General features: G+C 48.8%; 1 protein-coding gene across 2 annotated transcripts in view; it reads left to right on the top strand.

Moving 5' to 3' along the window:
- The window catches only part of DTX3 (deltex E3 ubiquitin ligase 3), a 284,871-nt gene that overhangs the window by 168,211 nt on the left and 101,955 nt on the right, over positions 1-14,705 (top strand). The window contains exon 1 of one of the 2 annotated variants that reach the window (XM_085654595.1): positions 13,211-13,783. The exons of the other annotated variant lie outside the window; for it this stretch is intronic. The gene's annotated coding sequence lies outside the window, so the exon portion shown is untranslated. Of the gene's footprint in view, positions 1-13,210; positions 13,784-14,705 lie in introns of those variants that run through there. 2 annotated transcript variants of the gene reach the window in all.

The following is a 14,705-nucleotide window of genomic DNA, read 5'->3' as shown; positions in this document are numbered from 1 at the left end:
ACCTTGGGGGTGGTAAGGAGTGATTAACTTGTACGTAACACCACACTACTCCCACAGGGATGTCATATACTTCGATATGAAGTTGGTTCCCCTGTCGGAAACCACCTCTCTGGGGAACCCCACGCGGGAAAAGATCCCTGATTAACGCCCGGCCCACCACTGGCGCTGTTGTTGTTCTGAGAGGAATTGCCTCCGGGTACCGGGAGGCATGGTCCACCAAGACCAGGATGTACCTGTTGCCCATGGCTGTCTTGGGATCCAGTGGCCCCACGATGTCCATCCCTACTCTTTCAAAGGGTGTCCCCACCACGGGGAACGGTTGGAGAGGCGCTTTGACCTTCCTCCCACTCTTGCGACTTGCCTGGCAAGTTTGGCAAGACCTACAATGCGCATCCGGCTGCCTTTGCATTTGAGGCCAGAAAAAGTGGGTGACAAGCCGGTCAAAGGTCTTGTCCTGCCCCAAATGTCCTGCCAAAGGCACGTCGTGAGCCAGACCCAGTAGGAAGGTCCGGAAGCGCTGGGGTACCAGCAGCACATGGGCTGATCCAGGTTCCGTGACCTTAGGCTCGCTGTACAGGAGATCATTCTCCCAATAGATCCAATGTGATCCGGACTGATCACCAGTCGCCTGGGCTGCGGCCTGCTGCCACAGACCCTCCAGAGAAGGGCACTCCATCTGCTCCCGGCAGAACTCCTCCCTGGTGGGACCCCCTTCTTGCTGCCACTGGGTCAGCTCAGAGATGTCCCCCAGTTCGGCTACCTGCTCCCCTGTAGGCACCGGGGCGTCCCCCTCGAGGTCCGCCTCCTCCCGGGCCGTGGGAACCTCAGGGGCCGGTTTCCCATGCCCCTTACCCTTTCTCTTGGCAGGGACCTGGGCCACTGTCTCAGGCTCCGGGTCCCTCTGATTAGCCTCTCTGGCAGCCATCGACCAAGTCAACACGCATGCCCACTCTGGCAACCCCAACATCTCCAAGTGGGACCTGAGCTCTACATCCTTCCATAAGGACTGCTCCAGGTCGTTACAGAGCAGACAATCGACAGGCATGGAAGGGCTCACAACTACCCTCAGTGGACCTGAGACCACCCCCACTCGAGGGGAACCTGCGCCAGCAGACACTGGCGCTCTGAATTGTCGACGGCTATCACCTAGTGGAATGCCCCGGGGACTACCTGCGTCTCAGGGACCAGGTTACACCGAACTGAGGTCACACTGGCTCCGGTATCCCTGAGAGCCTCTACCCTTTTCCCGTTGATGGTCACCCAGGTGCTGTATTTCTTTGTGTTAGGGGGCACCTGGGCTCCAGGGACCATCTCACTGTCCCCTAGTGGGACGGGGGTCATTTCTGCGGGTCCCCACCCTCCTGTTGGGACTCCCCCTCCTTCCCAAGCGCTACGCTGGCCAACACATTGGACTGCCCACCAGTGGGGGGCAGTGTCCCCTTTGGGCACCTGGGGTCTCCCTTCATGTGCCCCATCTGATCGCATGCAAAACACTTGCGGGGGCCGGTCTCGGCAGACTTTCCTGTCGAGGCCCCTTGCTTCTTTTTTCCGGGGTATGGGAACCTTTACCCTGGGTGTTATTTTGGGGCTCTTTCGAGATCTCCTGTGTTTTACCCTTGTCGCCCCCACTCTTCGGCTGGGGACCCTGCCCACCTTTGGCTGAGTCTCCCCCGAATGCTTTCTTGTGGACCCTGGTACTCACCCAGCGGTCCGCCTCCATAGCAAGCTTCCTGGGGTCAGTTAGCATGCTATCTACTAGGTGCTGGCGCAGATCTGCAAAACATAGACTGGAGAGGTGCTCCCACGCAATCAAATTGTAGAGCCCCTTAAAATCTGTCACATTGCTGCCCTTCACCCAGCCATCCAACGATCGACAAAACCCATCCACACATTCCAGCCATGTGTTGGCATCAGATTTCTTCCAGGACCTAAACTGATATCGGTACTTCTCAGGAGTGAGACCATACCTACAGAGAAGGGCTTCTTTCATATCAGCATAGGTGAGGTTAGGCCCCTTACCCAAAGCTGTCAAAGTATCCCTGGCTTCCTCTGGGAACAGAGACCACAATCCTGCCCCCCAATTCTCCTGAGGGACCCCATTCATGTGTATCGTTGCCTCGTAACCCTGAAACCACCTCTGTATGTCATCCCCCTTCTTGAACTCTCTGCCCACATTCTTAGGGATGTGTATGATTCGGTCTCTCTGTCTTGACGAGTTGCTGACACCGTCTGAGCTGATTCGTTTCTCTTGATCCAGCTTTTTCATCCTAACTTCATGTTCCAAAACCATTCTCCTCCATGGCCAATCTAAGCTTTTCTAGCTCTGTGGCGGCTCTCCTTGCTTCCTGCCTGTCCTCCAGCTCCTCTGAGGACAGGCCACTGCTGCCTGGACAGAAGGGTTCCCCCCCTCCCAAAAGCCCATCCATCCTAAGACTAGGCTCCCCCGCCTCTCCACTAAGGTCCCCAGATTGCCCACTTGCGCCTCTGGCTGCTACCCAGGCCCTCAGCGCCTTTTGTAGCTTGTCCTTCCTAGTGAGGCCCCTGACTTGGACTTTGTGGTTTTTGCACACAGACTTCAATTCTCTCACAGTGTGGAGCTCCAACCTATCTTCCTCAAAGGCAATGTCCATGGATGCAACTGATGATGCTATTGATTCCGGCATGACGAAGTCGAAAGTTCACCTGGCAAGATCACAAAAATCGGCCAAAAAGAAAACGGGTTAGTATGTGGCACGAAATGGTCTGTGATATGGCAGTAGTGCACACCAATCACTGTAGTCCAGTGCAAACGCAAGTCCGATCCTCACCGCTGGCAACCAATGTTAGAAATGGGATTTCTGGCTAGCTGAGACTTGCGCCAAAGCGAGGCAGAAACCACCACTCTCAGGATACGGGAGTTATACGTCTAAAATAACCCCTGCTCACCCCCTTGGTAGCTTGGCACGAGCAGCCAGGCTTATCTTAGAGGCAGTGTTTAAAGCATTTGCACATAACCAACTGTAATAAAGCGTACGCACTACAAAAGGACACCACACCAGTTTAGTAAAATATCCAATATTTTTACATAATTAAAATAAGACCAAAAACGATTAAAAAAAACTCCACAATACTATACTTAAAAGTTCACAGTTCAAAAACTACGTTGATTAAAAAGAGTTCCTTGGGTGGATAGCTCCGTCCGGGCTTCCACGGCGTCGTGAGCACACAAATCCGAAAACAGTTCTGGCTGACCGCGGGGTTGCCGCCAACTACGGTGTCGGGAAGACCCGCAAACAGTACCTTTCAGAGATGCAGGGCGATGGGGCCCTTGAAGTCACTCGCGTTGCAGGTCGAGCTCCTCTCTGATGGGCTCAGGAGCACAGGCGCCAACAGGCGTCGGGTGCTGTGGTGCGAAGTGCAGCGGTGCGGCGTGCGGTGCCCCCAGGTCGCGGTGGGAGCAGCGGTTTGGTGGCGCCGTCAGATGGCGTCGACGGTGAGACCAGGGTCGCGATGCGAGATGGAGGCAGTGCTTGTCACGGTGTTGGCAGGTCACGGTGCAAGCAGCGGCGTTGTCGTTGCTGGAGCGCTGTTGTCGGCTGACGAACTGGAGTCGATGACACCGGCGTCGGTAGGCCACGGCTGCGGTGTGGGATGAGGGCGGTGCGTCGTGTAAATTAAGAGCGGTGCCCCCGAACCACGATGCAAGCAGCGGCGCCGATTTCGGCGGGAGGTGGCAGCATCAGGAAGGCCACGGCGTTGTCGTGTAGCGAGGCGGTGCAGAGTGCGGACCCACAGGTCGCGGTGCGAGCAACGGCTCGGTGATGGCGTCAGCAGACGTCCTCGGTGAGACCAAGGTCGCGGTGCGGCGTGGCGGCGGTGCCCTCTGCGGTGCCACAGCTTCGGCAAGGTGGTGCGCAGTGCGGTGCCCACAGGTCGCGGTGCGAGCAGCGGCTCGGTGATGGCATCAGCAGGCGTCCTCGGTGAGAGCAGGGTTGCGGTGCGGCGTTGTGGCGGTGCCATCTGTGGTGCCTTCAGGGCACGGGTTCGGCAGGGTCGTCGTAGACGTCGTCGAGTGGCGTTCTTCGGGTTGCAGCACAAAACACACAGTGCCCAGTGCTGCGGGTCGAAAAACCTGAAGTCTTTGGTGTTCCTGAGACTTCGTGAACAGGGAGCACGCGCTACCTCAAGGCCTTGGAGAGCCTCACCAATTTGGTTGCAGAAAGTCCAGTCCAGGCCTTTGACTGCCCACGACAGAAGCAGCCACTGCAGGTCAGCCCAGCAAAGCACGCAGCAAAGCGGTCAATCCTCTTAGCAGTTTCTCCTGCGCTTCTCCTGTACAGTCTTCTTGATCCAGGTGAGTTCTAGAATTAAGGGGTCTGGGGCCCAGCATTTGTGCACAAAAATCCTTTGATCTGCCAGGCAGAGGGTGTCGGTGTCCGGCCAGAACCAGTTGGGCCTTCTCTGGCGTGAATTCCTGGCAGGATCTGGAGACGACTTTGTCAGAGGCAGACCAGGTCCTTTGAGGTGCAAGGAAATTCCTCTCCCTTCCCCCATCGCAGCCCAGGTCTAATCCGCCCTTTCTTGACCTATCCAGACCATCTGGAGCCCCTCCCGCCCCCAGCCTTCTGTCCTCCAAAACCCAGACAGGCCATCCACATTCCAGCAGAGGCATACGGGATGACCGAGCAAAATAATACCCACTTTCTAAAAGTGGCCTCTATGAACTCAGAATAAAAAGGGCACCCTCACTAAAGGCTGCGTTTTTAGACGCTGAGTTCAGGCATACCAAACTTCATTCACTTATACCTTTTTCGGGCTACGTACGTGGGTGGCACAAGCCGTGCTGCAGGCCCACGAGTAGCCGTTGACTCACAAGCCTCGCCAACCGCAGTGCCCTTTACTGGGGACTGACAAGTAACTCACACATCCAATCAGAACACAATTTACCACAGGAGCACCAGCGCTTTACCACCGATCAGCAGTGCGAAAAGCACGCAGAAACTTTATACCAGCAAAAACAGAGTCAAAACCGGGAGGGCAGAAAGCAAAAACTCGGGGAAAACACGCCAAAAGATGCCAAGTCTAACAGGAGACCTTTGTTTCTGCTGCTTGATTTAAATGTAATTAACTTGGCACAGCAGGGTGCCAAAAGACCTGGGCTCTGATCCTGAGCTGAGGCAGTGAAATATAACAATCATGGAGGACCCATAAGCTGTACAGATATCCTTTTGGAACTCTCATATTTGGATTCGGTATACTGATTCCATCCTCGATACATCACTGGTCTCTGTAGGCCAAAGGGAAGCAAAGCTGTACTCTAAGGTATTCTTCCACATAGGACTGTAATGGAGTGACAATGCACACAAGACAGTAGACTACACACAGACTGCCTCTGTGAGTATACACCAACATTATGAGGCCTATACCAGGTCAGTATCCAATCCTGCATAGTCCTGTTTGAACCAGGCTACCTGTGTGCAGTTACCAGGATGCACTACAAAGTTTCCCAGCGCAGCACTTACATATGTAACTAGCAGCCTTATCTTAAAAGGCAGACACTGGCAGTAAACATGTGCAGTCCATTTACCATAAATCTACCGTGGATTTCTCACCAGTTGTGAGGCTCACCCACAGTAAAAAAGTAAAAAAAACAGGTGATCAAAAAGCAAACAATCTGGGGGATTTGATGAGCAGAACCCATCGCTTCAGTAATAATCTTTTCACAGGTTTTCCTTGTCAATAATCATAAGCATTCTTTATTTCACAAGTCAGTCAACATGTTTTTGTTCCTGTGTACTTATTCCATTCTCTTTAACATCACCATCGAAAAGAAATGTAGTCACATCAATAAAGTCCTAATTCCTTGCTTTCATCCATAGCTGAAGATCTCAATAGGTTTACATGATGCGTCAAAGTGCCAAATGTTTCCTTATGAGCATAATCAGTGGCAGGCCATTTATATATAACTAATACAGAGAAAGTGCATATATTTCCCCGATCACTTCATTATGTAGCAGAAGAATGATCTCCCTGCTTAAAGTATGGCACGACCGGAGCAAGTCATGTTTGACTTCAAAGGACGATCCATAAGATTTGAATTGCAGTGCTCAGGTTTTCTTGTTGCACTGGACTATCCAGGTGGCCAGTGCCCCTGGCTCTGCTAGAGCTGAGCTGCGCTCCTCTATGATCTTTTCCAAGGGTGGAAAACCTACTTCTCCAGAGCTTCCTTACTCCCCTAGACATCCCAACTCTAAATATGCATGCTTTGAACTTGAACACAAATACTATTTTAATATGATCTTTCTTCAGAAGTAATGGAGGTGTATTGTAAGAAATTGGGTTATTAGATGAGAGGGGTGAGAGCCACACTCAAGTAATGAACACAATCCTTGTTAGGGTGAACCACAAAAGGCACTAAATAAACCTTGTGCTTAACCCTTTCGTAGCTTGGCACAAAAGCAGTCAGACTTAGAGGCAATGTGTAAAGTATTTATGCAACACACAAAAGATGATTGGAGGTTGCTTGCAATAAGTCTAACCATTGGCAATAGCTCGGGGTAGCACTCCATTCCATTGTTCTTTTGCTCACCATGCCTCCTCAGTTTGGACCCAGCTATGTGCAAATTGGTCTTGACCCCGCTACAATGGGAACAGTCCAGCCAGAGCTGCCAGGCCAGGTCCTCCCTGAACCAGAACACAAGCAGCCGGGAACCAGTTTAGCCCTAGTTATGGGCTCATCAGCCAGGTACAGCTTAGTTCCAGTGAAACAGTGAGCATGGGACCCACATCTGGGTATACCCACACTATTTAGGGCGGTACATGAAACACATAAAAGGTGATGGAAGGTTGGTTGCAATAAGTCTAACTACTGACAATAGCTTGGGTTAGCACTCCAACTCATCGTTCTTTTGCTCACTATGCCACCTCAATTTGGACCCAGCTATAGGCAAATCAGTCTTGACCCTGCTCCAGTGGAAACAGTCCAGTTCAAACTGCCAAGTCAAGTCCTCTGTGAACCGAAACACAAGGAAACCAGGACCAGTTTTGCCCTGGTTATGGGCTCATCATCCGAGTACAGCTTGGTTCCAGTGACACAGTGAGCATAGGATCCACATCTGGGCATACCCATGCCACTTAGGGAGGTACATGAAACACACAAAAGGTGATTGGAGTCTGCTTGCTGCTGACGCCCTAAGTGTGATGGGTATGCCCAGATGTGAGTCCCATTCTCACTGTGTCACTTGTATCAAGCTATACCTGGTTGAAGAGCCCCTTAATGAGAATGAAGCCTTCCCTAGGTTGCTTGTATTCCAGTTCAGGGAGAACCTGGCTTGACAGTTTGGGCTGGACTGTTCCCACTAGAACAGGGTCAAGACTGATTTGCATATAGCTAGATCCAAACTGAGCTGGCATGGTGGGCGAAAAACGATAGATTTGATGCGCCACCGAGCGATTGCCAGTGTCTGAGATTAATTCATACATTCCATCCATCACCTCGTTGTAAAGTATTCATGCAGCACTCAAACAGTTATAAAGTGAAAACACAACACAAGAAAAAATCCTAACCTATTTAGGAAAATAGAGTAAATTTTAATAATTAAATAACACCAAAGTGACAAAAATCCGGATGTATGTCGTTACAACGCACACTTTTACAACGCATGCACTTACAACGCATTTTTTACAACGCAACATCCACTACAACGCATTCCATTACATAGCATGACACTACAACGCATTTTTAAAAACTACCTTTACAACGCATTCCATTACATCGCATACTACCTTTACAACGCATACCATTACAACGCATAATATTAAATTGCATTTAAGGTAAGTGTTGGATAGTATAGGGGTAAAAATTGCTATTCTAACTCCAGGGGGTGCAACAGTAGGGTAAGTGTTGGATAGTATAGGGGTAAAAATTGCTATTCTAACTCCAGGGGGTGCAACAGTAGGGTAAGTGTTGGATAGTATAGGGGTAAAAATTACTATTCTAACTCCAGTGGGTGCAACAGTAGGGTAAGTGTTGGATAGTATAGGGGTAAAAATTGCTATTCTAACTCCAGGGGGTGCAACAGTAGGGTAAGTGTTGGATAGTATAGGGGTAAAAATTACTATTCTAACTCCAGGGGGTGCAACAGTAGGGTAAGTGTTGGATAGTATAGGGGTAAAAATTACTATTCTAACTCCAGGGGGTGCAACAGTAGGGTAAGTGTTGGATAGTATAGGGGTAAAAATTACTATTCTAACTCCAGGGGGTGCAACAGTAGGGTAAGTGTTGGATAGTGTAGTGTAATATTATGCGTTGTAATGGTATGCGTTGTAAAGGTAGTATGCGATGTAATGGAATGCGTTGTAAAGGTAGTTTTAAAAAATGCGTTGTAGTGTCATGCTATGTAATGGAATGCGTTGTAGTGGATGTTGCGTTGTAAAAAATGCGTTGTAAGTGTAGTGCGTTGTAAAAGTTGCGTTGTAAAGGTTGTTCCCCCAAAAATCCAATAAGTACAACCAGAGTTATACATTTTTAAGGTTTCAGGTAACAAATAGCACCAAGAAGTATAGACTGAAAATGGTTTCAATATTGGGGCTGCTAAGGACTCCTCAGCAGCTGTTTCTGCTTGTAATGATTTGCCTGATCAAGGCTCGTTGTTTAAACTTTTATTAGTTTGTATAAAGACTAGCAGAAGAAAACGTCCTCTAATGTTCTTGGCGAGCCTCTTGTTCGAACCCACTAACCCTTACGTTTCTCACTTGGGATATGCTATTAGCGTTTGCAATAACTTCGGATGGGAGGCTAACTGCACAGCAGCAGTCCCATTTGGTCCCATCTCCATTTTTGCATATAATCTAAAAAAAAAAAAAGGTGGCAGTTGTACTTGAACCTTCATTCCTCCCTTAAGTGGTGATGAAATTCCATATGGCGAAGATGATCTTATTTTCTTAATTTGTTTTTCTTCAGATCACCTACCCAAGAGCAGTCGCGGCTGGCATGACTGGCGGGTGAGGGGGGGGGGTAGCATGGGGAGGGGGGGGTTATTTAATTTAAAACATATTTATAATTAAACTTACCTTTCAGCTAGCCGTATTCCCGCATCTTCTCTGCTCTCCTGGAACAGGAAGCAGAAGCACACAGCCAGGCTCCCTCCCTCCCCTAAGCAAATCACAACGCTGCAAGCAGCATTGTGATTGGTCGGGAGGCCACCCAGCCAGTAACTTATGGGGAGGCCACTTTCTCCATGTAGGCTGCATTGCAGCAAGCATGGAGAAAGGCAGAGTGCGCATGACTGGTCTGGGCAGAGTCAGGGGGCGACCAAACAGTCTTTGCACACTCGGGAGTGGGCAGGCACACCACTCCTCCCCTGCCCTGCTCTGCTCTCAGAGCAGCCCCGCCCGCCTGCAACCAAACATAAAATGGTAATAACTGAAAGTTATTACCATTTTATGTTTCTGCTTCTCGCACTGCGAGAAAGCAGTGGGGCGACGCTCCTCCGCCCTAGTAGAGGAACCACCCCTGTCCAAGAGCGAGGAGAGGCTGCATGGAATAGATTCCATGGGAGCTGTTAGCCAGCAATATTCAGAGAACATAGCCCTTCAGGGATGATGACAACCTCTTTTTAAGCTTTAATGGAAATAATCTAGGAAAAGTTGGCAGAAACAAAGCATATCTAGATGTATACTCTTGGACAGTAAAGCATTGTAATGAACTGGCAACCAAATCCTCACCAAAAGGGTTCCATGCCCACTCAACTTTATATATAGGCATGGCTGAGAATTAAGATGTGCTGTGAAGCATGATACTTAGAAAATCTTTGAAGCTGCTACTTGGTCTTTTCTGCACTTTTAAACCAAGCATTGTTTAGTAGTAGACAAAAATGGACAAACTTACTTTGATAGGGTAGTGATCCCGACTTTTCCTCAGTGATCCTCCTTAAGGGATATTTTAGAAATGGTTTATGTAAGCAATTTGTGGAAAGAAGCATCCATTAGAAGAATGAGTTACTCAGCTTTGATAAAGTAGTTTCTGATGAGTTATTTTACTGCTATTAAAATCCCCTCAAAATTGCTGGGCACATAAAGATCTCTGCAGCAGGTGTCTTAACTCTGTAAGATATTTTAAAATGCAGTCTCTTTGTGGCCAAATAAGTTAGCTAGAACAGATTTACTGTCGCTTATTGTATTGTTGTTGACAATTTCTATTTAGTAGATTTTTAAAATAATAAATGTGAACATTGATTGTCAGACTCTGCATTTCAGGCTCCACCGCTGACGACTCCACCCCCTTTCGTCTGCCATGCCTTGGCCCCCAATTTATGGGTTCCCTGAGTAAATTGGTTCCAGTTCCAATACTGGCTAAATTACTCCAAGGCATTCATGTTCAAGCCTTAAATTTCTAGAGATCAGGATTCTGTCAATGGGGGGGCTTGGAATCTATATCTACAAAAGAAGTTTTACGAACCCATTTTGTACTGTGTGATAGCTCACAGTAGACTCTATGTCAGAAGTGACTAGCTCATTTATACTGGGTTTTTTGGATTGTGGTACCGTTAGTTGTGTTTACCCTCCCAGTTTTATGGTATTTTTTTACCTTTCTGTCTGTAATTATCCATATTTATTTTTTAAATCTTTTATCTGTATTTGTCCATATTAATGTTGTGTTTATTGTAAAAAATTGAAGTTGCAATGGTTATATTTCTACATTTATTTAACTGTCAAATGTGTGCTCATGTTTCACCAGCTGCTGGGAGTAGACTCGCCTAGGTGGAATCGCATGATGTGCCTTTTGATGTGTGTGTGTAACTATAATGGACATCATTACCCTCTCAGACCAGGAAGCCAATAGCCCCTAAAATCTAGGTTAATATATCTATGGCTGTGCTCAGGTTGGATCCATCTGGGTTTCTTTTGGTTCTTAGCACTGTAATCTTGGCTACTAGGCAGCTTGAGAAATGTAGAGATCCTTAGCCCTAAAGAGTGCCCTAGACCTAATAAGGCTATACATTAGGTCAGAAACATGTTGGCTTAGAGAGATGGTTTGAGCCATTGTCCTCAAAATACCATCTCATTAGGGTTTTTAGATATACCTGAGGTCTCCACCATTAAAGGTGATATACAGGGGAACCGCAAGGTATTTTTCATTCACCTGGATCCTGCCATTGTCCAGTAGCTTTTATCTAAGAACACCCTTCCTTTGTGAGTCCATCAGGAGGTTCAGACCACCCTGGTGGCACTGTCCTGCCAGGGTGAGGAGAGGTTTCCGACAAAGAATGACACAAATATGTGTGTAAGGCTACCTCTTCCATAAGAATGGTCTTTCCTCGCATTCGAGCAGTAATTCTGTGACATCCCCAATTCTACTCTGACTTGCACTACTAAATAGGGAGACAGTCAATCTCTTTTTCTCTGGAGCTACCATACTCATTGTGATTTAACTCATGTTTGAGCAGCCAATGGGTTTTACCGATTTACATTACAATATGGTCATTTGAAACCATTTGTAACGTAGAACAGCTTAAACCGCTTTATTGTTGATGTTATTTAAGTAAAAACAACAGTTGATGGACACAATGCAGAACAATGTTATACATTCACCCCAGTACAGAGATCTGGGCCTAAATCCATAGTTTTTTTGCTCACCATGCCATTCCAGTTTGGACCCAGCCAGATGCAAATCAGTCTTGAACCTGTGCCTCATGGGAACAGTCCAGCCTGAACTGCTGAGCCAGGTCCTCCCTGGACCGAAAGCAAGCATCCTAGGGCCGGTTTTGGGGTTTCGCCCCTCTTCAGCCAGGATGGCTTGATTCCAGTAGCATGGAGAGCATGGGACCCGCATCCCAGGATGCTTGTTTCCGGTCCAGGGAGGACCTGGCCTGGCATTTCGGTCTGGACTGTTCCCAAGGGGCACAGGGTCAAGACTGATTGGCATATGGCTGGGTCCAAACTGGGGTGGCGTAGTGGGCAAAAGAACGATGGATTTAACCCAGATCTTTTGACTGGGGGAGAATGTTTGCATTGTCAGCATTCCGTCCATCATTTGTTTGCTGTAACACTTTTCGCCCTAAGTGGGATGGGTATGCCCAGACGTGGGTCCCTTGCTCACTGTGCCACTGGATTCAAGCTAGCCTGACTGAAGATGGGTGACATACCCTGAAACCGGTCCCAGGATGTTTGTTTCCGGTCCAGGGAGGACCTGGCCTGGCAGTTAGGGCTGGATTGTTCCCATGGGGCACAGGGTCAAGACTGATTTGCATATGGCTGGGTCCAAACTGGGGTGGCATAGTGGGCAAAAGAACGATGGATTTAACCCAGATCTTTTGACTGGGGGAGAATGTTTGCATTGTCAGCATTCCGTCCATCATTTGTTTGCTGTAAGATGTTATTTAAGTTTCTTTAGTAAAATCTTTTAAAATTGTTAACTCTCCTGAAGAGGTGTGGCGCAGCAGCCAGGGTGCCTGAATTCGGACCACAGGGTTCACGGTAAGATCCCCGGCTCCGTCGGCAAGTTAGCCCAGCACCATGTGACTCTGGGCAATAGCTTGCTTAATCTTCACGACGGCCCCCAGCGCCGGGACACCTCTTCGGAGGTAGCTCTGCGCTTTACAAATGCTAGCATTTACATTTACCTGTCAATTTACAGAGCTATTGACCTAGCACTCATGATTGACAGTAGTGCAAACTATTTAAGAGAAACCCAATTTTCCATATTCATCCATATTAAAAAATAGATAATGACAGTAAAATATTGCTCTTCTGTCTGTATTCATCTGGAAAAATCTGCAAAAACGGAATACTGGGATCCTTCATTAATGCAGCTCTGTGAATACCAGAATGCAAAGAAAATGCACAACCGGGTGAGATGCTCACACCTGCCACCTGTGATCTCGTTTTTCAGGGGCTTAAACATACCGGAGAATCAGACCCATACATAGTTTGCGCACCGTGAGCTAAATTCATGAGCGCTCTTTGAACAAAGAGTTTATTCTGAAGTGGAAAGAGGCAAATTCTGAGTTTCTTTTTGAAGGCCAGCCGGTTGGCCTCGGTGCATATGTTGGCGTGGGTACTGCAGCTCTGGTTTACATGCCGTAGCCTAGCAGCTATGTTGGCAGGCAAGCCTGGGACACAATCAATTCACAATCTATGCAAGAGACATACCTGCTGTATGTACTTTAACTCGAAGGCAGTGTCGTACAGCGGAAGGGGGCGGGGAGAGTCCAGAATCTGCGTAAGAGGCACAGTCGGGGAAGACAAACGAAGGCGTGGGAACAACTCTGTTCCTGAACATAATTCTGTACAGAGAGAAAGCGGCGATCGCTCTCGCGCTACGGAGATCCCCTCGACGCCGCTGTGGGCGGTGGGAGGAGGCACGCGCGGGAGGGGCGGGGGGAAAGGGCTGCAGGAATGCGAGAGAGCGGAATGGATGCTCATCTCTTCTGCTGTCATGATATGACACTTTGTCGATGTCAGGAGGGTTGAAGAAATTCCGGCGACGAGGGTGTTATGACGACACTGTGATGCCAAGGGGGCGCAGGAATAGCATAGACGACTGGGGTGAAATGGAGTCATGATAACGGAATCAATAGGGCTCTGCTGTCACGGTAAAAGGTACGATGGAGCCGGGACTGGTGAACACATTGTATCGCGACAGACACAGGACGGGAACACGGCGTCGTGCATAGGTCGGATCCAGCCTACGCGCCTCCCCTTCGTTGACACCTTGGAGCAGCCATCAGACAGCAGAAAACCTCTCCTCCCCGTAGCCTCTGATTCGCAGTTAACATGACAGGCGAAGAAAGACGAAGGCAAGGTTTGTATTTTGATTGCGAGGGGGTGTCGTCGGGGGGCCTGAGTGCAGAAGGGTGATGCCTTCGTGAGGTCGAGACTTTAGGTCATTCCTCTTTCGATTTTGGAGGTCGCCTCTTCCGTGTTTGTTTTAATATTTAATTATTTTCGCACCTTCGCTCATTAATGCACCCTCTTCCTCCTTCTGCCTGTCAGTGGAGACGGTGGCAGCATCCGTCTCCCTTTCCCCCTCACCTGCTCCCCCGTGTGGGTCTCTGTTATTAGAAAACGTGATGAATGGTGAATGATGGTTGTAGAGTGGGCGTGGAGGGGTGTGGGTGCGGGGGGGGGTCTTCTGTATCGTCGTTTGGGAATGGTGACGTAGAATGATGGTGCCTCGGGAAGAGGGACCTCTGTAGCTAAGACAAGGTGATATTTTTGGATGCTGGGAGAGGAACATCTGTACGAGCATTAGGGATGGACTGTTGGATTGTTGGACATGCATCAAGTTGGGAGGGCTGTGTGGATATTTGTTTGGAGAACTATATGAGTGTTATGGCTTCTCGGTGTGAGCGAGAGGACGCGCGCTCAGTGATTGAACTGCATGGATTCTGGGGAGATCTGCGTGAGTTTTGAGGAGTGTGACACCTGTATGGTGCCGGAGAACAGCTGTAAAGGTGTTGGAGACTATCAAACCCTGAGGGTGTTAGGAAAATCTGCAGGTGTGGATGAGTACTTGTGAAGTGAGGGCACCATTGGTGTTGTGGGAGGATGGGTTCTTCACGGATATCGGGCGAAAGGGGGGTCTGATACACATATGAATGTCGGAAGAGGGTGAGGAGTTTGGGGAGGGTGAGAGCTGCGTGCATGTTGGGGACATTAAGATCTGTAAGAGTTTGGGGCGGGCGAGATCCACATAGGAAGGAGATGCCTATGATCCTCGGGAA

The sequence above is a fragment of the Triturus cristatus genome, chromosome 4_1 (assembly GCF_964204655.1).
Source record: "Triturus cristatus chromosome 4_1, aTriCri1.1, whole genome shotgun sequence".
NCBI lineage: Eukaryota > Metazoa > Chordata > Amphibia > Caudata > Salamandridae > Triturus > Triturus cristatus.
Note: the sequence above shows the minus strand (reverse complement) of the source record. Positions and strands in the feature narration are given on the sequence as shown.